At 28.3% G+C, this 26265-nt stretch overlaps 1 long non-coding RNA gene across 6 annotated transcripts; it reads right to left on the reverse strand.

Moving 5' to 3' along the window:
- Nucleotides 1-1034: 1034 nt before the first annotated feature.
- LOC101503607 (uncharacterized) lies at nucleotides 1035-25556 on the reverse strand. Of its 6 annotated transcripts, none has more exons than XR_012161899.1 (4): nucleotides 25294-25556; nucleotides 24650-24754; nucleotides 24133-24538; nucleotides 1035-1131 (listed from the first exon to the last, which is right to left on the reverse strand). It is a non-coding gene; the product is annotated as an uncharacterized lncRNA (long non-coding RNA). The 6 variants fall into 6 exon arrangements; XR_003470684.2 differs by lacking the exon at nucleotides 1035-1131 and adding an exon at nucleotides 21188-21478; XR_003470685.2 differs by lacking the exon at nucleotides 1035-1131 and adding an exon at nucleotides 21588-22021.
- Nucleotides 25557-26265: the final 709 nt, after the last annotated feature.

Raw genomic sequence — 26265 nt, forward strand, 5'->3', positions numbered from 1 at the left:
TATGGTATAAAAATGGCTAAATTATATTTTTTATTATTTTTTAAGTTTGGTTTAGTTTTCACTTAAGTCATTAAATTTTTTTTAATTTAGTCTTTTAAATAATATTTTGTTTACTATTTAGTCTTATTTTTTGGTCGGTTTGTAGAAATACCCATTACTAGAAAAACTGATTTTAGCGTTGGCCAAAAGCTCACACTAACGTTGATTTAACGTTTGATTAGCGTCGGTGTCGAGTCTAGGCTAAAACGGTCGAAACTAATACATAGCGTCGGTCGGATGTCATCCGACGCTACGTTAGCGTTGGTCAGACCCACTCTAAGTTGACGCTACGCTAGTTTCTATCGGTTGCCACGTCATTTAAAAAAATTATATAACGACAAAAAAAAGGTAGTGTCGGCCTAACCGACGCTTTAGGCAAATAAAAAGGGAAAATGTAGAAGCAGTTTACGATCAACAATGAAAGGACTTCAAAGCAAAGTTAGAAAAGTGGTTTCTTGACTCTATCATTTTAAATTGAAAACTCTAGAACTATTTACTGAAACAAGTACATATTAATATACAATTCTCTAGAATCTTGTGATAGTGTCTACCAAAGAGGCAAAGAGGAAAAGCGTATTCATTGATTCTAACTTGACCACGTTGAACGTCTTCACGTTTAAGACCACGAAGAAGAAGACCAACATTTTAACCAGCCTAATATATGTAAAAATCCATATTAGTTTAATATGTTATAAAAACAGCCCTTAAGATGAAGATAAGAGTAACTTACTTGTCCTTGATCCAGAATCTTCTTGAACATCTCAACTCCAGTTAATGTTGTTTTCAGACGACCACCCTACCAGGGAAAGCTTAGTTTTAAGAACCACCATTACAATGCAAGGAATTTATTAAAAATCCGATAAATAACAATTGACCAATGTCCATCTAAGAACAAAATACTAATCACCACTAATAGCAAATAAAATATAGAAGCAAAAAAGAATAAGCAATCAGTAAATGAGAATTTGAGGGCATCCCTAAGTCTAGGAAATGACTCAATCAACATACCTGCATCAGACCCAAAACCTCAACCTCGTCACCAACTTTGATAATTCCTTGTTAAACACAGCAAGTAGCAATTGTTCCTCGTCCCTACAACACAAATTAAAAATACAAAGCAGCAGACGTGACGTTCTGGTTATTGCTTTTAATTATGATCTTGCTTTGAAACATACAAGATGAACTAATGCAGCTTGTGATACTTCGATATTCTATTGTTTTCTTAAAAAATAGAACAAAAAATTGAGACAACAATATGTTTGAAGTATCATATCCAATTGAAATTCGATAGACGCCACACTGTTGTGTCGATGTTAATAGCAAGGCTTAATAGTGAATGATTAAAAATACCTTAAGACTAATAAATATTGTAAGATTGTATATAACCTAGCTCATCTTTATTTCAATAAGTTGGCATTCTTCAAATAAAAGTAAGATAATAGAAAAGAATGCACAATTGCATGCCTTTTACCTGAATTGAGAATACATATCTTCAATGGGCATCAAGAAAGGCTTGTCAAGCTGGCTAACAGGGTCGGGAATGTATTCATCAACAGCATCCATTAATTTTAGAATGGCCTTTCTTCCAATCTCTTCATTTGTACCTTGTAGAGCAGACAATCCAGAATCTCTAATGATTGGGATTTCATCTCCAGGGAACTTGAAGAAGCTCCAAAGCTCTATCAGATACATAACGAACATAAATCCAGTTCAAATTTCACTGTGTTAAAACATCATAACATCAATTCTCAAAGCCTATTTCCAATGTATCGATGAAGTGTAAAACATGTTTATAAACTCAATGCATATAAATAAACAACATCATTACCTCAAAAACCTAGTTGATTTCAAACCAAAGCCATGTGATCATTACAACGTTGACGTCCATATAACGGTACTGACGTAATAAATCATAAAAATAAATAATTCTTATATTAGTCCTTTAAGTTTTGACTAAAATACATATATGGTCTTTTAAGTTTAACCTAGGTTTCACTCAGATTCTCTTTATCATCTTCCTTTTCACCATCTTTTCTACTACATCTTTAAAAACCCTAAAATTTAAAATTTGTAATATCAATAAAAAAATTCAAAACGTTGACCATGTGAATTAGAGAAAACCCAAAAAAAAAATATATATCATTCCAATAAGAATTAAAAAATGTGTTATTGTTAGAAAAGAGAAAGCCACTATAAATTCAGTAAAAAATGTCTATTAATTGGTGTTTTTATGGAGTCTTTAGTTCAATTAATTTTTAATATTCCCCATAATGTATTTTATTTGCACAAACTAATCGACTTTGTTTTTGTTTTTATGGATTTCAAGTAGAGGTTTAGGATTTCAAACTACATTTTTTTTCTTCTTCCAACGATACAAATTGAACTCTTCATCTTATTTATCATCAACCTCCATCATCTTCATCTTAAACTTAAAAAAATAGCCCAAAAACTCTCAACTAAAAAACTAAGCAAATATGAAATTAAATCCAAAAATTTGAAAATGAATCTCAACTTGGAGTAACAGATTTAGAGTTGATGATGATGAGGAGAAATAATGACTAAGAGATCAAACGAAATATAATTTAAAGATAAATTTTAATAAAATTAAAAAACAAAAAGGACTAGTTTGAGAAATGAGACAAACTTAAAGTACCCCAATGAGTTTCATTTTTCTAGGTTAGAATAATTCTATATTTTTTTAGAATCTTTATTTTTAATAAAAATTAATTAAAAAATATATTTATTTTTGTCATATCAACACCATTATACACAAGTCTATGGATGTAATGGATCGGTTTTGTTTTTGATAGAAAATAAATCTGAATCCATACAAAATAATTGATTTTGGTTTTGATAATATTTAAAAATCTGAACCAGACTAAACTTGATGAAAAACGGGTTGGTTTGGTTCGAGTCGATCAAGTTGATATTTAAAAATTTTATTTAAAAAAATATAAATATATTAACTTTTATTCAAACACTAGATTTTTTATATAACTTAAAAAAGTATAGAAGCTACAATGAAAAAGGTAAATATGCAACATACTTTTTTAAGATAAGTATATTAATATAGTGTGAAATATAAGATATAATAAATTTGAGTTTCAGGTGATCGATTTTGAATGATGCAAAATCGATACTCGAACCAATAGATATTAAACTTGATTGATTTGGTTTAGCTTCAAACAAGGAAAAACACCAAACAAATTTAATTGGTTTGGTTTGGACTTTTGGTTCATTGGTTTTGTTCTTACACCTCTACATGAGTAAGTATAGTAACGGTCACATTACATTTTCTTAACGAAACTAACAAAAAATAATATTTATGTAAAATGGATCATAACTTAAAGATTAACTATGCTAATGAGATATAAATTAAATGAATAATTCGAAGAAACAAACTTAAAAAGACCTAAATGAGATAGATTAAACTTAAAATACTAAAAGTATATTTTAGTCAATAAAAAACTATTTTTTATTCATTATATATGAGTATTATGTTGTTGCAAAAATCTAAAATTATGTTTATGATTAAAGAAATAATCAAACAACTTAGCCAGGGTAGCCAGGGTATTGTCAAATCTCTTTTTTTTTTTTTAAATAATGTGATTAATATAGTTAATATAATATGTAATTAATTTAATAGTTGTAGTTTTTGTATTGATTCATCTTCTTAATTAGGAAATAATAAATGTATTTAATAATAATTATGGATAAATGAGGTTGGTTTGTGGTACACTTCTTCTAAAAGATTTCTATATTTATTCTCTTAATCAATACCTTTAGAGTACTCATTATTATTTTATTTAATATTTAAGTTATGTTTGTAGTTTATCTAATAAATCTATCTAAATTGATTTAAAAAAACAAAATACGTAGATAAAATTATTTTTATATGTAGATATGAAGATATTGTAATATTTAAGTCATGTTTTACTCTTAACATGAAGATATTAAAATTGGAATATTGTATTTGATTTATTTATAAAGATTGCATTTAGTAGTAATTGATCGGTCGTTGTCACTTTAACATGTGTACAATTAAGTTTAAACTATATAAACGATTCAAAATTAAAAGCAAAAACTCTTAGATATAATTATTGGATTTATTATTGATTGGTCTTTTAGAAGTTGATGGTCTAGATTATTCTTATTTTTAAAATTTTATTCTCTTTAGATTAATGGTTTTGGAATTTGATGTTACAATTTTTTATATAAAATTTACTTTTTATTGTGTACACTACTAGCCCCAAAGAATATTTAATTCATTAAAAAATTGTTTCATAATAAATGACTTTTTTGTAATAAAAAATTGTCTTATAATCAAAACAAAAAAAATCTCAATTATTATGTAAATATGCGAAAGTAGAAGTGTGCGATCAAGTTCCAAGTTGATATAGGAGGAAGTAATATTGCTAAAATTCTTAATTCCAGGCTAGTTGTTGAATTTTTTATTTGAATTTGGTTTATTCTTTTCTAATAGATTATTCATCTGAAATGTGTATATATTAACCATGCTAGACCTCTTTGCATTTATATTAACTATGCGTTACTAATGTTAGAACATGTACATGCATGCCGTAATGCTACTCTTTTTTGTTTTATTTAATCGTACTCTTTTAGATTTAACGTGTAATATTTTTTGAGTTTTATGTAATAAAATAGTATGTTACGATTAATGAATAATTAAAACGTTTTTTTTTTTTTTATGTAATTCAGTAATTTATTTTGATGGACTTGTGGTGGTACACATTAGATTTTATAAACTTTTTTTTTTTTTGTCAACTTTTATGTTCACACAACTTTAGTTTTTATAGATATGTTTAATACTTTTTTTTTTCTCTATTTCTTTTTTCATCATCATCATAATATCACATCTATCATACCACCTTCTATATTACTATTTCTCTCAAAATATCAATTGATTTTTGGATGTACACTATTTTTTTCTCACTCAAAACATAGTTATCTGATAATTAAATTTATTGACGTGAGAATTTTGTAAAATGGTCACTTGATAAACGTTATTAACCATTATATTTCAAAACAATGGCATATGTGCCTTTTCTATGATATTTTTGTTAAGTTAATTACTAACATAATGCATCTTTTAATTCCATAATAATATAATTGAGGAATTTATTTGAAACATTCACAAATAAAATGAATTTGTTATAATTTTTCTTTAAACCATGTGGTTCTTTTGCATTTTTATTTATGGTATTCTTTCTAGATTTGTATTTAATTGGATTAAATCTCGAAAATTTTATTTATTGTGGATGAAAATTGAGTTTTACTATTTTACTTTTTCTATAATTTTCTATTCTATTTTGTGGATATTGATACCTAAATAAAAATTTATTGTATTTAGATGAATTTCCTTAGTAACCAATTATATATTACTATTGATGTTAATGGTCTTTACAAGAAACTATTTTATTCTCAAAAGCAATAAAAATTTAAGCTATATATTTTTGGTATAATTATTTATACAATATACTGTAGTCCATTTTAAATAAAATACAAATAAAAGTAATATAAAAAATTGATTTATGTTGTTAAAAATTAAAATAAATTACATCAATTTGTTGTATAATATTTTTGTTTATATTTTATTTCAGTAGTATATATTTATAATTCATATATATACTTCGTAACATTATGTGTGATATACCGGTTAAGACATTTCCTATTAATAAAGAAAACAATAACTGGATGACAAATGGTGAATTTGTCCCAAATATATCCATGTATTTCCCACGTTGTCGCTATAGATCATATTCATATGTTATAAGAACATTAAAATGCATCATTTGCGTTTTATTTTAATTTAGTTTTCGGTTAAATTATTTAAATTTTTAAAATTAATTTTTTTGAGTGACGTGTTAATTGCCACATTAGTTTTGGCTAAAATACACATATCTTCGTTGAGGTTTAATTTAATTTTTACTTCGTTCAATTTTCATGGTCTTTTTCTTTCTCTCCACCAACTTCAACACCATATTTAAAAAATCTAAAATTTAAAATTTGTAACTCAAATAGAAAATTGAAAATATTTACAATATGAATTAGAAAAAATCAATACGAGAAATTCATCATTTCAACAAAAATTAAAAATAATTGTGTTAAAAAAGATAAACCCCATTATACATTCCAAAAAAATTTCTAGTAATTCATGTTTAATGGAGTGTTTTATCACCCCTTCTTAATCTTCTATATTTTTTTTTAACAAACTAGTAGTTGATTTTTTGTATGGTTTCAAAAAGAGTTTAGGCTTCCAGATGAAATTTATTCTTCTTCCCACAAAATCAATTGAACTCTTCATCTTCTTAATCATCAACTTTGTCGTAAACTTAAAAAAAATAAAAAAAAATCCAATTAAAAAACAAAGTAAATATGAAATTAAAACTTAAAAAAAAAATATATATATATATATATATATATATATATATATATATATAAATCATATCTTGGAACAATAGATGTAGAGAAAAATAATGGAACAAAAATTATAAAACAAAATATATCATAAATAACCAATTCAAAAAATAAAAAAACTTCAGTGGGTTAATCCGAGAGATTGGTCAAAATTAAATAATAATTTTATTTTTCTGGGTTATTTTCATGTACTTGATTTGAGTTTTGAAGTTCGATTATTTGTTTTTGCTAGAGTGGTAGTTAAAAATAATTTTTTTTATTTACTAGCTATATCTTTGAAATTATTAATTTAATCGAGGTAATATTAATTATCGATTATAGATGTTGCCTTTTGGATCATATCATACATATTAAAATTTTGATCTTGTTAATGAAATTAATTTAGAACGTTTAAAATAGCTGAAAATTTACACCATATTTTATTACGTGTTATTTTTTAGAAGAAAAAAAAAAAAGATTTGTTGTTCACATGGTTTACAGTGGCCTCGTATAAATATTGGATCCTGAGTGTCGAAATATTTATTTGAAATAATTGATTTACTAATTCTAATTTTGTGTACTCGTTAGAGTTTAACTTGATGATTAGATTTGAAGAATTAGTTAGTGATTTATAATTGTGTTAATAAAAAAAAGTAAAATGATAAAATGTCTACTCATTGGAAAAAAGAAGAAAAATAAAACAAAAATTTTAAAAAAATTATCTTAATAGTTAAACTCCTTTTGAAAAATTATCTAAATTTTTTATAATCGATTTATTTTATGAGTAGAATGTTTTTGTTTTTTTTTTTTTTTTTGAGTAGAAATGCAGTTGTTGTGTTATCATTGTAAAAATGTATATTTGAGTTTAATATGAGAAGATGATGTGTTGTTTATACATTTTTTCTTGTTACATAAATTAACCTAACAAAATAGTATGCATCATGTAGATTGATATGTGTGTATAGAGATTAAAATTTATTTTATCCATTTTTTTAATTATAAAATTGCATTTTTTTTATTAGGGATCCAATTTTTAAGATTAAAACGGACCTCTAAAATCTTTAAAATTAATGGTGTGTTTAGTTTTAGACCAATTTTATGGCTTGATAGAAACTCGAGATGTATCTATAAGCCTATTGAGTACTTATGTGAGAGGAAGTTGTTATTTTGTAGATTTGTCAATTAGTGTAATTCATTATCATAACCAAATATGTCTTATGATTTGTGTCATGGGCACTACTTTAGTGTATATAAGTAAATGATTTTTTTTGTAAGTATTGAGAAAAGAAATTGAAACTATTTTAGATGTGTTAATTAATTGAAAAATTTCATATCTATCTATATATATAGTTTAAATTTTCTTTCAAAATAAATAATTATTTTATAGTGATTATTTATATAAAAATGTATTTTCGATGATCAAAGTACAAGTGAAATTTTAGAAATCTTATAGATTTTTAAAATACATGTAATTTATTTTAGTTTTTTTTTTATTTATTTAGACGTGATTTATTGAAAAATAGTTTAAGGAAAAAACTTTGAATTCTCAATGATTTTTTTGTTGTGCTAAATGATTAGTGATACATTTTATAATAATTTAAGTGTAGAAATCAATTTTTAGAATTACGTGTAACCTTTAAAGTGGTTTATGCACTATCTTATTTAATTTGGTTTGATAGCGTGTTGAATTGGTAAATAATTATCTCGCTATTTGGAAAAAAATTCCTTTACTTTGTTGTAACTTTTAAATGATGAGGATTAATTCAAAAGAAAATTTAGTCGTGATCAATTTGGAACAGTTAGTCTTCTACGAGAGTATGTTACATATGTGAGAATCATCATTTGAGTTATGAGATTAACAAAGCTTGGTGCTAATTTTTGGATTAATAATTGGATGGTGTATACGATTATCTAAATATTAAATTGTTTGTGTTTCAAGTGTTCTATTTATTGGAAATTAGTGTATAGAGTAAGAGTAGTCGAAAACGTCTAAAAGTGAAATAGTTCTATATTTTTTTGATCAAATTATTGATTATATATTGATGCAAGTTTCTTTGTTACTACTCGTATGTTTCAAATAAATTATCATGAATGTGTGATTAAGTGAATTTTTAACTTGAAGTAAGGACTATTAGCAGTGGCGGAGCTTGACTAAATAGTTTGGGGTGGCCGACATAAAATTACAATATGCATAAAGCAAATAATATTATATAGCAAAAAATTAAGTTATAAAAAGCATAATTAACTTGAGATCATCAATAATAGACTAAGAACTTATACTTGTAGCTAAATTTAAAGAGTTGAATTCTAAAACATGCATCTATTATTTATGTTTCTTTATTCTAAATCAGCAAAACTAGCAATTTAGAAAACAAATTTAGGAAACAAAATCAGCAAACAAGCAACCATCATTCTAAATATGTCAAATATCTTGTTCAATAAACATAGCAACAACAATTAAAATTAACCAATTTAGCAACAACCATTTAGTCATCATTCTAATCGAGCAGCCAACAATTTAACAAATCATTCTAAAATCAGCAACTTAGCAGTTAAACAATTTAGCAATCATTATAAACAAGCAGCCAACAATTTAGCCATCATTCTAATCAGACAGCCAACAATTTAGCAAATCATTCTAAAATCAACAATTTGACAATTTAAAAATTTATCCATAGTTCTAAACAGGCAGCCGACAATTTAGCAAATCATTGTAAAGAGACAACCAACACTTTAACAATTTAACACTTTAGCAAATCAGCAAACACCTTGTATGCAACAACACTTTAGCAATTTAACACTTTAGAAAATCAGCAAACACCTTGTATGCAACAACACTTTAGCAATTTAGCAAAATCACACAAACACCTTGTATGCAACAAAAATCAGCAAATCAGCACAAACATTGTTCAAACTCCTTTTCAAACACCTTGTTAAGCAAATCAGGAAAATCAAAAAATCAAAAAATTCCAAACCTTTGGAGTTTTGACGACGAATGGTCGAGGCAAGGCGAGACGAGTCTGAGGCGAGCTGAAGCGAGACGAGTCCGAGGCGAGGCGGGACGAGTTAAGCAAATCAGGAAAATCAACAAATCAACAAAGTCCGAGGCGAGGCGAGGCAAGCTGAAGCGAGACGAGTCTGAGGTGAGCTGAAGCGAGACGAGTCCGAAGCGAGGCGGGACGAGGCCGAGACGAGTTAAAGCGAGGCAAGGCATCAACAACACAAGATGGCAAGAGGGTGGAATCGTGAATCGCGTTCAGAAAGCAAGAGAGAAAGAGATAGATGAAGACTGGATCTGGAAGAGAGGAAGAGAGATTTAGGTTTTTAAGGAAGAGAGACTGGATCTGGAAGAGAGGAAGAGAGACTGGATCTGAATCTGAAAGAAAGGAAGAGAGACTAAACCTATAATTTTGGTTTTTTTTTTTGGGTGGCAGCGGCCACCCCCTGTCCCTACCAAGCTCCACCACAGACTATTAGTTGCGGTGCCGCTTTTGCACTTCTGGACAACTTTGAAGATACTTTTAAATACCCATGTTTGAATTTGAATTACCACAATTATGATTATCTTAAATAGTTAACCTTTGACTAAGAGTGACTAGCTACCCCGATGACTCATCGTCAATAAAAGAGGCAACACTAACTTGTTGTTATTATTGTTAGGAATACTTGTTAACTTTTTTGTTTTTGTTTTGAAATATATAAAGAAAATCATGTTCATTTCTTATAAAAAAAATTGAGTGACTAGGAGTCTTATGTGGCATCATTATTGGAGTTGTTAATGGTTTATGTGGCATGAATATTAGGTTGGAGTGTATTTTGAAACTATGTGAAAATATTTGTCCTCTTTCATTATGTTTATGTACTTTAGTTCTTGATTTCTAAGAAATTGCTCATGATACGAATTCTTGTGTGTATCTCTATTTGAAATTCATAAGGGTATGAAATAATTGAAAAACTGCTCTCTCTTTCTTACTTAAGGGAAACTTGTTGAGAAATTGATAATATTATTTAATTTTTTTTAGAAAGTAAAACTAGAAAATATGTGTCCTCTTTCACTATGTTTATGTACTCTAGTTCTTGATTTCTAAGAAATTGCTCATGATACGAATTCTTATGTGTATCTCTATTTGAAATTCACGAGGATATGAAATAATTGAAAAATTGCTCTCTCTTTCTTACTTAAGGGAAACTTGTTGAGAAATTGATAATATTATTTAATTTTTTTTAGAGAGTAAAACTAGAAAGTATTTGTCCTCTTTCACTATGTTTATGTACTCTAGTTCTTGATTTCTAAGAAATTGCTCATGATACGAATTCTTGTGTGTATCTCTATTTGAAATTCACGGGGATATGAAATAATTGAAAAATTGCTCTCTCTTTCTTACTTAAGGGAAACTTGTTGAGAAATTGATAATATTATTTAATTTTTTTTAGAGAATAAAACTTGAAAATTATTGTTTGAGAAATTAGTTGGAGTTAACCATCTATTTGGCATAATATCGCTTCACTCAACTTTAAGTAATAAGTTTATCATTACTAAATCTATAAGACTTATTTCCTTCGTTCGTGATTGAAATATTATATGCAATTGTTTAAATGATTCATTGTGTCATGTTAGTTTATAATGCTAAGCTAATTGATTTTTGACATGTTGTGCTTAAACGAGTAATGAAATTTAGAATATATGTTAATTAGATTTAGAATTAATTTTCTTTATATGATGTTGTAATCTTGTACATGTTAAACTAAATGATTGACATAGATATCAAATATTATATTTTTATATTTTTCTAAAAATAATAGTATTTTAGTGTACACATTTTAAAGTCTAGGATTTTAGGCGATTCTAGGTGCATATATGCATTTGTAACTAATTTGATGCGCCTTGTATGTTGACTAATGTTAAGTGTGCACATAATTATATTTAATTACTTTTAAATATATCTTATTTTAATTAATTATTTTATAAAAAATTATCTTGAGACATTAGTAATATTGATATTGACTTTCTTTATTTTTATGTGGTTGTTACGGTATGATGATTTTATACATATTAATTTTGATTTAGTAATTAATATAAATTGTTGATGTTATATTTATTTATTTGATCATTTTGATATTCTATAAAGATGATGTATTTTATGTGATTACTTTGAAAAATATTATAGTAATAACTATAGTTATTATTTTGATCATCACAGTTTTGATTAAAATTATATTTATCTACGTTAAGGAAAAATAATATTATGTTAAAATGAGTGTTTTGGAGAAAACGTTTCTAGCGTAGATAAATAAAATAAATTATTTATTAATGACTTTTAGAAATACTATAAAATGAATTTTAGACCAGATAACTGTTTAAACCCTTATTTTCTACTTATGCATATTAATTTGTGCTATTATTGGTTGGACTTTTATTTCCTACAGTTGCTGCGAAGGACAATTCTACCCTGCACCTCCATACCTAAACTTGCCACCCCTCAAGACAAATGGAAATACAATTTTACCCTTTTAACTATTTATCATAAGTTTCAAAATTGATAGATTCGGAAGTTTCAAATTTTGAAATTTTCGAATTTTAAAATTTGTGAAATAAGGATTACATTTTTAAAATTTTGAAAGTTTCCATATTTGAAAATTTTCAAAATAAGGATTATGTTTCGAAAATTTAGAATGTTTTGTAAGTTTCCGAATCAAGAATGTTTCGAATGTTTCCAAATTTGAAAATTTTCGAAAGTTTCCAAATTTTGAAAATTTCGAAAGTTTCCAAGTTTGGAAAATTTGAAAAGTTTTGAATTGTTTGAAAGTTTCAGAAATTTTTGAATTCTATTTCGAAAGTTTCGAATTGTTCTAAAGTTTCGAAAATTTTAGAAATTGACATGTTGAAACTTTCGAACATTCTAGAAAGAGCGGTGAAAAAATTAAAAATTAAAAATGTTGAAGGGCAAAATTGTATTTTTCACCTTGGTTTGGGGTGACAGGTTTAGATGTGGAGGTGCAGGGTAGAATGCTCTGCTGCGAGTTGCTCATTACACTCTTATTTCTGCCTCAGACTTTACTATCCTGTGTTGGGTCTTACAGTTTTACTTTTTTTCCTATACATCTGCTATCTGCAACCCCTCCTTCTGCGATTAAAAGAATAAAAATTGAAAATCAGATTAATGGCAACCAAATTGCAGCAAACCTTTTTTCTCTCAAATTCACTACCAGCAATTCTTTTACATTTGAATCGATCTCAACCACTGTCCCACACAAAATCGGCCACCGAATCTATTTTTGGTTTCAATTTTATCGATCATGACTCATTTTCATTAGAACTTATAACTTAAAAGATAACATTTTTGAAACTTTTAACTCAATTTTATCAATCATGGCTTCAATTTAATTTGCCACATTATACTTTTTTAAAGGAATTTATAAAAAATTTACGTAAGTGGATTATAACTTAAAAATTAATGTGGCTAATGAGATAAAATTAATGACTAAATCAAAAATAAATAAATAAAACCTATAGACAACGTATGATAATTATGTTTACCAAAAGTCTAGAATTAAAAGAGTAATTTTTTTTATCGTGTCAATAACTATTTTTTATTGACAACGTATGATAATTATGTTTACCAAAAGTCTAGAATTATGTTTATTATTAAAGAAATTATCAAGCAACCTCGTAGTTGTCAAAGTTTAAACACTTTACCTACCTCAATAACCCTTCAATGGCTCAATATTCTCGAAAGCCAATTAAATAATATATTATTTAATAAATCTACTTTTGATTTTCATACCTATTTATCTTGCCGAATATATTCATATGTTTCACAACAATTAAATTCTTAGAAATTGTAGCAATGATGAAAATCAAAGCTTTTAATCTGTGTTTCCTTTGTGCACTATTTCTTTTATCTGTTGTGGCAACACAGACATTAAAAGTAGGTAAACAATATACAAAATAGTCAAAGAAAAATGTTTTGGTAGATAAGCTTGATGGTGGGCGAAAACTCATAGATATAGAATCTTTTGATCAAAATAAGCCCATTGGTGCGGGAAATAAAACAAAGGAAGAAAGGATGATGGAAAAGGAAGCAAAGAAGAAGAAAAGGGAAGCAAAGCAGAAGGAAAGGGAAGCAAAGCAGAAGGAAATAGCTTTGGTAAAGGAAGCAAAGCAGAAGGAAAGAGCTTTGGCAAAGGAAGCAAAGCTGAAGGAAATAGCTTTGGCAAAGGAAGCAAAGCAGAAGGAAAGAGCTTTGGCAAAGGAAGCAAAGCTGAAGGAAAAGAAAGCAAAGCAAAGGGAAAACACACAATTTTATATAGATTTTAGTAATGAAGCAAGGAGATTACACATGGAACGCAAAAGGGAACAAGCAACGAGAAAAGCTGATATAGCAAGGGCACAGAAAGAAAGGAGATTAGTATTGGATAGTCTAACGGATATAATGTGTGCATTGTCTGACATCATTTGCAAGAAGAAGAAAATGGAAGCAAAGTAGAAGGAAAGAGCTTTGGCAAAGGAAGCAAAGCAGAAGGAAAAAGCTTTGGCAAAGGAAGCAAAGCAGAAGGAAAGAGCTTTGGCAAAGCAGAAGGAAAGGGAAGCAAAGCAGAAGGAAAGAGTTTTGGCAAAGGAAGCAAAGCAGAAGGAAATAGTTTTGGCAAAGCAAAAGGAAAGGGAAGCAAAGCAGAAGGCAAGAGCTTTGGAAAAGGAAGCAAAGCAGAAGGAAATAGCTTTGGCAAAGGAAGCAAAGCAGAAGGAAAGAAAGGAAAAGGGTATGGGTCGAGGGCAATAGCAATAGCAATGGAAAATAAAATGAAAGAAAAAAAATAAAGAGAAAGGGTATGGGTCAGGGAGAAGGCCAATGCATTATTAGTTGTAAAAATAAAATATAAATAAAGCATACACTATAATCATTGCATGATTGGGTGAATGAATGATAATAATAATTGATGTTGTATACCTTTAAAAAAAAATTGATGTTTTACATACCATGTACAACTGTTTATGTAAACATATGTACGTGATCATTTTTATTTTTATTTTTATAACAGATTCGCTTCTTTAATCTCATTTAGTTCCTTTATTTATAATTTATGGACAACTAATTAATTATTTTTTATCAACAAATGTCAAATTGAAAATCCATCTTGAATCATTATTAATAATTTTAATTTTTTACAATAGTTTTTATTAAAAATAATGCAATTCATGATCATTTTCTTTCAATAAATATTAGATTTACTATACCCATTAGATAAACAACTTTTTAAAACTGAATCTAAGAAATGAGAATTCAAATTTATGATCATAAATGAACAAAGAGTAGAAATATGTCAAAACAAATATCTCATCGCACGAAATAAAATGATTCTCTCAAGAACTAAACCATTTAAATTTATGAAGGTCAAAGAATAAACCATTTAAATTTGTCCAAAAAAAATATATTTGAATTTGCAAAAAAAAATAATGTTATTCAACCAAATAAACGAAACAAAGAATTCAAGGACCGAATGGTCCCCTAAACTTTTATAAAATATTTCGATATTAGTACGTTATTATAATTTTTTATTTCTATACTAAATCTCAATGTTAGTATGTTATTATGTGGAATGTGTTCAATTTAAGACTCTTGGTGCTATGGGAGCATTAGGCGTTGATTGTCAAGGTTAAATTGTGGGTCAATGTGAGGGAAATAAAGTCTAGTCTTATGAACTTTGAAGGTTAATTTTTAAAAGCGTCTTCTTTTAGGGATCAATGTGAATAATTCTTGGTTGAAGAGACGATAAAAGTATTTTAACACTCCAAATTTTATAATAAATTATTTTATTAATGAAATATAATTTCAAATATTTAAACTGATGTTAAAATTATTTTATAATATATGTTAATTAAATTTAGGATTAATTTTCTTTATATCATGTTTTAATCTTGTACATGTTAGACTAAATGAGTGATATAAATATCAAATATTATATTTTTATATTTTATATATTTTACTAAAAATAATAGTATTTTAGTGTACACATTTTAAAGTATAATAGTATTTTAGTAATATTGATATTGATTTTCTTTATTTCTATATAGTTTTTACGGTATGATGATTTTTTACATATTCATTTTGATTTAGTAATTAATATAAATCGCTGATGTTATATTTATTTATTTTATTATTTCGAATAATCTATAAAGATGTTGTATTTTTATATTATTATTTTGAAACAAATATTATAGTAATAATTATAGTTACTATTTTGAGTATGAGAGTTTTGACTAAAATTAGATTTATCTATATTAAGGAAAAATAATATTATGTTAGAATGAGTGTTTTGAAGAAAAAGTTTATAGCGTGGATAAGTAAAATAAATTATTTATTAAAGACTTTTAGAAATACTAGAAAATGAATTTTGGACCAGACGACTGTTTACACCCTTATTTTTTTACTTCTGCATATTAATTTGAGCTATTATTGGTTGGTTTTTTATTTCCTACACCTGCTGCCTCAGACTTTACTATTCTGTGTTGGGACTTACAGTTTTATTCTTATATCTCTACGTTTTCTCTCTACACCACTCATATTGCAATTAAAAAAATATAAATTGAAAGTCAGACTAAAGGCCGCGAAACAATTTTTCTCTCAATTTCGTTTCCACCAATTCTTTGTTGCTTGAATCGATCACAATCTCTGTCCACACAAAATTGGCCACTAAATCCATTTTTGGTGCCAATTTTATCAATCGTGGCTCCGTTTCATAAAAACAAATGCGTTTCTTTCGTTGGGCGAACTATTTTTGGCCAAATCTGATCACTACGTTTGTCGTCTCAAAAAAATAGTATTATTTTTGGATTTCTCTTGTCGAAACTTACAAGAAGAACTACTCATTTACATTTTTCGTTGAAGTTGAAGTCGGATACTTATGGCACTCGGATGTGGAGATTATTTTATCATAATATAAGTAGGGTCTAATAAGCCTAGTGATTTCGAGGAAGTACAACTGAATGCGCCTGATCATGGAAGTCTGCTGTTGAGCCTTAAGGAAAAATTGTTAGACATTGGAGATATTCGGATGGAGAATTCCTAGGTGAGTAGGAGGTAGCACTCCAAATGTCGACAGCTACCATGTAACACACATTTACCTCTACTTTTGCATATATGTGACTCGCATGGAGTTGAGGGTGAAGTAGTAATGTCGATTTACAAAGAATTGGGTTTGAATTGTAAATGTTTCTATTTCAAAATTCCTGAAAAACTTAAGGATTTTACTTAGGAATGATCTTGGTTAAGAAAACAAAAAACGGAGAACGTTATTGGTTAGCTTGAAAACAAAAATTCAATTTATGTTTTAATTCAAGTAATCAATCAGACTTAATAAATAAGGAGATAAGAGAACTAATATATGTGAATAAAAATATTCAGCTTTTGAATACTTTTTAAAATATGTTTGACTGGGATGGTTTATTCGTTCATGATCAGTCTTATCCTGTGTTTAATGATCCTTTATGCTTCACATAAATTTGTTGATGTTAAATCTTTGATCTGGAAACTCGATTCTATTCAAATCAATTTGGAGAATGATGATGAACTTCTACAGATATAAGGAGATTGATACCGAGCTTCTGCAGAATTATGGAGATTGATAATCGATCTAGATTGTCAGTCTTGTACTTTCAGGAGATTGATGATCAATCTTGAGGTTCAATGTTTGATTATTCTGGACGACTTCCCGATCAATCTGGATGATTTTGTACATACCAAAATTGATTAACTTTCTTGACAATTAAGTTGGATAAGTTTCATACTTGTTTTATCTTTTTGGATTCATGAGTTTTTATCTTAGTGATTCGAATGCCTTCTTTGACTAGAATGAATCATACTTGTTCCTTGCCAAGTACTGATAACATTAGCATGAAATTTAGAGGCAGAATCTTTTATGAACTAGTGCAGATTGATTAATCTTGAGGCTGTGATGATCAGTCTTGATCTTGGAGAACATTCTCTGTTTTATCTAGAATCAGTGGCGGAGCTTGACTGAAAAGTTTGGGGTGGCCGACATAATTCACTCTCACAAGTTTTCTTCATGAAAAAAGAATCAATTCTTCTACTCTTCTTCGTTCTCACAAACTTATCTAAATCAATCAATTCAATAAACATAAAACATTTTATATTCAACAAAAAAAATAAAACACTTTATATAGACAAAAAAAAACTCAAACAAAAATGCAACAAAACTCATACACCTTGTATGCAAAAAAAAAAAAAACTCAAACACATAAAATCAAACACCTTATGTGCGACAAAAAAAAACTCAAACACTTTATATTGACATAAACTCAAACACCTTATGTGCAACACAAAAACTCTAAAAAAAAAATCAACTAATTAAAACTCCAAATCAAAATTTCAAACTCCAAATCAAAACTCTAAACTCAACAATAACAATATAAGCTTTAAATTTTATGCTAACAAAAATCAAACCTAACAAAAATCAACACTAACTAACAAAAATCAGCAATAACAAAATAGAAATTCGAACATTTTGAACAAAGCAGCAACGAGATCTAGAGACAGATGATTGATGAGGTTGCGGCGAGTAGAGAGGCAGCGACGAATGGCCACGGACAGAGGCAGTCAGGCAGACGAACAATTGGCCTCAGCGAGCGATTTCGTGAGCGAGCAGACGAGCGATTGTCGTAGAGAGACGACAGCACATTTGTCTTGATTCATGAATCTGATTATGGAGGAGGGAGAGAAGAAGGCTGGAACTTGTAAGCAAAAGGGAGAGAGGGAGAGAGGAAGGCTGGATGGAAGAGAGAGGAAGAAAGATAAAACTGAATTAAGTTTAGGTATGCTTGTAATTTTTTAATTTTAAAATGGACATTTTAGTCATTGTACCTATAAATTTTTTTTTTTGGGTGGCCACGGCCCCCCTTAGTCCCAAGGAAGCTCCGCCCCTGTCTAGAATATTCTTGTTTCTTTATTGTTCAGTTTTTATCTGATTTTTTTGTTTTGCTTGATTCCTATCTTTGAATTAATTAACTCAAAAGCACAAGTTAAATTAACATAACATTTTAAAATCATAATTAACATTCTTAATTAACCTTTGTTTATTTTCATCAAAACTTTAATTTGAGAGTTTGTCTTAACAGATGGGATCTACGAGGATAGGACCAATTTGAATTGTCCGTCCACCGGGATAGTGTCATGGTATCAAGCCTCCTAACCAAGTACTTCAGAGTTAAAATGGTACCACTTTGTGAAGTAGAGTTTAAGCTCATGCATAACATTGCATTTTCTTGTGATTGTTTTTGTTATCAAAAACAAAAAAAAAAATCTACTAAAAATTATTATATATTATTTTGGGGTTTAGGGTGTCACATTAGTGGTATGAGAGCATGTATGTCCAATGAGAACGAGTGTTGATTCATTAGTCGAATGTTAGTCGTGTCGGTTGTGTTTTGTTATGTATTAATAATTTTCAATATCATAATTTTTTCCCGTTATATTATTGTATTATGCACAATATACTTTTGTATACTTTTAATATTTTTGAAGTTACTAATTAACCATTTATTTCTTGTTTATTCTGATTGTAATGCACATTCTTAATTTCTATCTAAATGTCTAAATATAACCTGAATTGTTGACAATACAAACCTTTTGATTGGACTTGTGGTTTGAGTTTCGAACCTCGATTATTTGTTTTTGTTAGAGTGGTAATTAGAAATAATTTTTTTTATTGACTAGCTATATATTGAAATTATTAATTTAATCGGGTAATATTAATTATCGATTATAGATCTTGCCTTTTGGGATCATAGCATGATTATAAAAATTTTGATAAATTAATTTAGAACGTTGTTGTGAATTTTTAGAATTAAAAAAAAAAAAATCGATGAGGGAGTTAAAATTGGCTTATTTTGTAGAATGAAAATAACTTTTATTTGAATTACTTTTGATTATTTTAAAGAAATTACATTGAGTTGGATTTTTGATGATTTATAAAATAATAATAATTCTATACTCTTGATTTTATTTAACGTTTAAAATAGCTGAAAATTTACACCATATTTTATTACATGTTATTTTTAAGAAGAAGAAAAAAGATTTGTTGTTTATATGGTTTAGAGGGGCCTCATGTAAATATTGGATCTTGAGAGTGTCGGAATATTTATTTGAAATAATTGATTTTTTGATCATGATTTTGTGAACTCATTAGAGTTTAACTTGATGTTTAGGCTTGAAGAATTCATTAGAGATTTATAATTGTGTTAATAAAAAAAGTAAAATGATAAAATGTCTATTAATTGAAAAAGAAAAGAAAAAGAAAAACAAAGATTTTAAAACAATTATCTCAATAGTTAAACTCCTTTTGGAAAATTATCTAAATTTTAGATAATCGATTTATTTTATGAGTAGAAATGTAGTTTTTGTGTTATCATTGTCAAAATGTATATTTGAGTTTAATATGAGAAGATGTTGTGTTGTTTATATATTTTTTCTTGTTACATGAATTAACCTAACAAAATGGTATGCATCATGTAGATTGGTATGTGTAAAGTGTATCATGTAGATTGATATGTGTATAGAGATTAAAATTTATTTTATCTATTTTTTTAATTATAAAATTGCATTTTTTTTATTAGAGATCTAATTTTTAAGATTAAAATAGACCTATAAAATCTTTAAAATTGATGGTGTGTTTTGTTTTAGACCAATTTTATGGCTTGATAGAAACTCGAGATGTATCTATACGCCTATTGAGTACTTGATGTGAGAGGAAGTTGTTATTTTGTAGATTTGTCAATTAGTGTTATCATAACCAAATATGTCTTATGATTTGTGTCATGTGCACAACTACTTTAATGTAGATAAGTATATGATTTTTTTTTTGTAAGTATTGAGAAAAGAAATTGGAACTATTTCAGATGTGTTAATTAATTGAAAAATTTCCTATCTATCTATATATATAATTTACATTTTCTTTCAAAAGATAAGTTGAAAATAATTATTTCATAGTGATTATTTATATAAAAATGTGTTTTTGATGATTAAAGTACAAGTGAAATTTTAAAAATCTTATAGATTTTTAAAATACACGTAATTTATTATTTTTGTTTTTTTTATTTAGACGTGATTTATTGAAAAATAGTTTAAGGAAAAAAAACTTTGAATTCTCAATGATTTTTTTTTGTGCTAAATGATTAGTGATACATTTTATAATAATTTAAGTGTAGAAATCAATTTTTAGAATTACGTGTAACCTTTAAAGTGGTTTATGCACTACCTAATTCAATTTGATTTGATAGCTAATCTTTTGGTAAATAAATATTTCGCTATATGGAAAATATTTCCTTTAGTTTGTTGTATCTTTTAAATGATGAAGATTAACTCAAAAGAAAATTTAGTCGTGATCAATTTGGAACATGTGTGAAGAATCATCGTTTGAGTTATGAGATGAACAAATCTTGATGCTAATTTTTGGACTAATTATGTGATGGTGTATACGATTATCTAAATATCAAATTGTTTGTGTTTCAAGTGTTCTCTTTATTGGGAATTAGTATATAGAGTAAGAGTATTTAAAAGTGAAATAGTTATATATTTTTTTAATCAAATTATTGATTATATATTGATGCAATTGTCTTTGTTACTACTCGTTGTGACACCGTAAACTCAAAAATAACATTTATAATAATTTAGTATAAATTATTTGAAGAAAACTCGCAGCGGATAAAGAAAATCCGTTAAATATAATAAAAACTTTTATATCTAGTTTAAGATATCATGCTTCTCTAAATACACATGGAACAATTCAACTTTGTTCCTTAATCAAAACAGTGCAATGTCAATGGACTTGATTTAACTAGAATTTCTTGATATAATTCGCAAGACTTACTCGTACTAAGTTTTTCATATAAAAAGTCATTTGTAATAACATAAGTAAAATACACATTACAACTCTTAATTTCCGGTATCACCTATCAGAGCGGAGTTTCTCCAAAACTTGAACTTCAAGACTCATTAACCTGTAATAACTGGTATTTCGCAAACGCAGGGCCAAGCCAGTCAAACACAAACAAACAACGAAGGAGGTGAGTTTTGAAATCATATTGATAGTATAATATAAATAAGAGGAACACGCAATTAATCATCAATGAACCGTATCATTACACAAACATTGTTCAAGGAAAAACATCACATTATATAGTCAAAATCAAGAAAAATCAATACACTTCACTGTAAGATCAAATCATCGCAGAAATTATCATCGCACACAATACATATTAATCACAACAAAACAATCACAAGAAAATGCAATGCTATGCATGAGCTTAGACTCTACTTCACAATGTGGTACCATTCTAACTCTGAAGTACTTGGTTAAAAGGCTTGATACTATGTCACCATCTCGGGGGACGAACAATTCAAATTGGCCATGTCCTCATATATCAACTCAACTCAACCCGAGACACATATACGCGGCAGTCGAGGTAAACGTGTGTTGCATGGTAGCTCCCAACATTTGGACCGACTACGTTTGGTCTTGCTATATTCTTTGCGATATGAGAAGGAAAGCCCTGTTTCAATTAATGCAGTTTTTCAATAAACTGGCTTCCAGATCTGCCAAATACAAACATGGGGTAAACTAATTTAAACTGTTGTCTTCTTAAATCCATATATGTGTATGCATGAATGTCTCATTGTCCCCTAACATAAGTTATCCAATTTTTATACCTTACATATATGATAGTGGTGGTGAAACTATTTTGGGTTGTGGTGTCTTGTCATATCTTTGGCTTTATTCTAAAATAGAAATATAGGTTCAATGAGATTGATTAACTTAAGAACAACATTTAGATTGACGATTTTGCTGCTTTTGATATATATGGCTACATGAGAAAGTTTCTGATATTGATATCTTCACTGTGACACAACAGCTTGTCCAATTTCTTTTGAAGCAGGCATGTGTTGACAAGAGAACCTAGGACTATAATTTTTATTTTTAGTTTTAGGGACTGAAAAGGTATAAAAACTGTGTAGATACTGTAATCAACATTGTCCAATTTTATTGCGACCAAAACCATGACAAAAAAAAGAGATGGTCGAGACCAACAAAAGTTTCACCTTTCTCATGCAACATTTAGAAATTTTTGGATCTTCTTCTCGTCCAAGTTAATGAAGATAGTGGGGATAAAGATATTGGTAGTGATGTATTTGTCTTTTATTTTGTTAATTTGGTTGTATCATGTACTTGATTATACTTAGTTTTTTTATTGGAATCATGCTTTAATTAATACTTAATTACGATTTGTGAACATGTTATAAATCTTGTTTAGAAGTATCACAATACTTGAATTATTCTTTAATTAATATTTAATTTTGATTTGTTAACATAATATAAGTTTTGTTTTACAGTATTGCAATGGTATTTAAATTAAAGACTAATATTAAATATTTAAAAAATATATTTATAATAATGTTTTCATATATTTTTAGTTGAAATTTTTATATAAATAAAAAATCAGAAAAACTAATTTACAGTGGAAATTTTAGCAAATATTATGTGGATTTTTCTCTAAAAATAATTTTGATGCGAAATCACCTGCGGATATTCATAGGAAAGGTATTTGGATATTCATACGAAAGGTATTTTGGTGTATTTGGATATATACCTGCGGATTTTCAAGCGACACAAATTTGAAGGAATAGTACTACAGATAATTCTGTGTGAAAAACCGTAAGAAAATGCCTTAAGTTTACTCAGCAATTGTTGCGGAATTTATTTACTTTTCCTGCGGATAAAGCCGCAGGTAGTTTCCCTGGAGATTAAAAAATCATCGGGTAATAATTATCCAGGAAGGTTTTATGTGGGGATATGAATCCGTCAATAAATTCGTAGGTAACGTGTGTTCCTGCAGATGTTTAGCTTAAATCTGCAGGACATTCCGCAGGTAAATCGTTGATTTCTAGTAGTGGAGGAAAAACTTATTCATTGATTCTAACTTGACCACGTTGAATGTCTTCACGTTTAAAACCACGAAGAAGAAGACCAACATTATAACCAGCCTAAGATATGTAAAAATCCATATTAGTTTAATATGTTATAAAAATAGCCCTTAAGATGAAGATAACAGTAACTTGTCCTTGACCCAGAATCTTCTTGAACATCTCAACTCCAGCTAATGTTGTTTTCAGAGGACCACCCTACCAGGGAAAACTTAGTTTTAGGAACTACCATTACAATGCAAGGAATTTATTAAAAATCCGATAAATAAAAATTGACCAATGTCCATCTAAGAACAAAATACTAATCACCACTAATAGCAAATAAAATATATAGGAGCAAATTAGATACAAAGCAGCGGACGTGACGTTCTTGCTTTGAAACATACAAGATGAACTAATGCAGCTTGTGATACTTTGATATTCTATTGTTTTCTTAAAAAATAGAACAAAAAATTGAGACAACAATATGTTTGAAGTATCATATCCAATTGAAATTCGATAGACGCCACACTGTTGTGTCGATGTTAATAGCAAGGCTTAATAGTGAATGATTAAAAATACCTTAAGACTAATAAATATTGTAAGATTGTATATAACCTAGCTCATCTTTATTTCAATAAGTTGGCACTCTTCAAATAAAAGTAAGATAATAGAAAAGAATGCACAATTGCATGCCTTTTACCTGAATTGAGAATACATCTTCAATGGGCATCAAGAAAGGCTTGTCAAGCTGGCTAACAGGGTCGGGAATGTATTCATCAACAGCATCCATTAATTTTAGAATGGCCTTTCTTCCAATCTCTTCATTTGTACCTTGTAGAGCAGACAATGCACAATCTCTAATGATAGGGATTTCATCTCCAGGGAACTTGAAGAAGCTCAAAAGCTCTATCAGATACATAACGAACATAAATCCAGTTCAAATTTTAACAAACATGAGGAGGACTTCAGAAAGTTAGGCAGGTGTATTCTTATGATGAATAGGGCAAAAGGAGGGCGTGGAGCTCCATTTCTACAAGCTCTAACAACTCTGGATCATCGACGACATCAACTTTATTTAAAAAACACACAAGAGATGGCACACCAACCTGCACAATTCATGTAAAGATAAAATATGTGTTGATGTGGAAGCAAGGAAGTAACTGCAGAACTAAAAATTAGCTTCGATTGCTAACAAGCCACTTTAATAGAATATCTACTTGGCAAGCAAGAAGAATGTGTTCCTTGGTTTGAGGCATTGGTCCATCAGGTGCAGATACAACAAGGATACCGCCATCCATTTGGGCAGCTCCAGTGATCATATTCTGCAACACAAAACACAATTATTAAATATGTGCATAACTGAACAACCACAAAATTGCAGAAGCATACCTCATGCCTAAAGTTCCCCTTCAATATTTTTGTTAGAATTAGAAATAGATACTAATCTAAATTCTCCTTTCAATAGTGGACAAAGCTACACAAGCACCCAATTTGACAATAATGAGAATCATCAGCTAAAACTTAAAATTACTTAATCTCATTCTACCACCTTTTACATATATACAATTCTAGTTCTAGGTAAAAAAAAACATCAATTGTTTCTTAAAACTCACCTTGATATAAAACATGATATCCAGTCATATTTCACTGTCTTAAAACATCATAACATCAATTCTCAAAGCCTATTTCCAATGTATCGATGAAGTGTAAAACATGTTTGTAAACTCAATGCATATAAATAAACAAAATCATTACCTCAAAAACCTAGTTGATTTCAAACCAAAGCCTAATAAAAAAAATAATAGAATAAATAGATAGTATAGTGATTATGAAAAATTAAGAGTGAGAGACAGATAGTTACGTTATGGTGAAAGCAGCCATGGATCTCCACCAGGGATAGGAAGAAGGAGAAGGAGGAGACGAGGTAGTAAGAGTGTTTTCATTGATGAGAGAGGAACGAGAGTGGAATTGAGAAGAGAAGACAAAATGAGAAAGACGAGAGTGAGAGTGAGGCACAGAGACGAGAGTGAAGGTGAGGCCGCGAGAATGAGTGTGAGGCGAGGGAAATAGAGAGGCGGCGGAGAGAGGGTGAGAGTGACAATTAATGAAGCGAGGGATATGGAAAAGGGGGTGGTGAGGGATAATAAGAAAAAATAATTTTAATATTTTAAATAAAATTAAAAAATTTAATTTTACAAATCAGATAATGTAGCGTCGGCTACCCCAACGCTACAATGGTGACAAATAAAAAAGAAACAAACGTCTGCTATATTTTTTAATTGGCGTCGGACACACCGACGTTAAAAATTTTAAAAATCAAAAATAATTTATCAAACTAGCGTGAGCTTGATCAACACTAACTAGCGTCGGAGTTGGGGGTCGACGCTAAATATGACAGCTAAAACAAGATTTTCTAGTAGTGACCGCTTTTTAACATTTTTGCTAAAAAAATGTCATGTGATCATTACAATATTGACGTCCACGTAACGGTACTGACGTAATAAATCATGAAAATAAATAATTCTTATATTGGTCCTTTAAATTTTGACTAAAATACTTATATGGTGTTTTAAGTTTAACTTAATTTTCGCCCAAATTCTCTTTATCATCCTCCTTTTCACCATCTTTTCTACTACATCTTTAAAAAACCTAAAATTTAAAATTTGTAATGTTAATAAAAAAATTCAAAACGTTGACTATGTGAATTAGAGAAAACCAAAAACAAAAAATTATTCATTCCAATAAGAATTAAAAAATGTGTTATTGTTAGAAAAGAGAAACCCAATATTAATCCATTAAAAATCTCTATTAATAGGTGTTTTTATGGAGTCTT

The sequence above is a fragment of the Cicer arietinum genome, chromosome 2 (assembly GCF_000331145.2).
Source record: "Cicer arietinum cultivar CDC Frontier isolate Library 1 chromosome 2, Cicar.CDCFrontier_v2.0, whole genome shotgun sequence".
Classification (NCBI taxonomy): Eukaryota; Viridiplantae; Streptophyta; class Magnoliopsida; order Fabales; family Fabaceae; genus Cicer; species Cicer arietinum.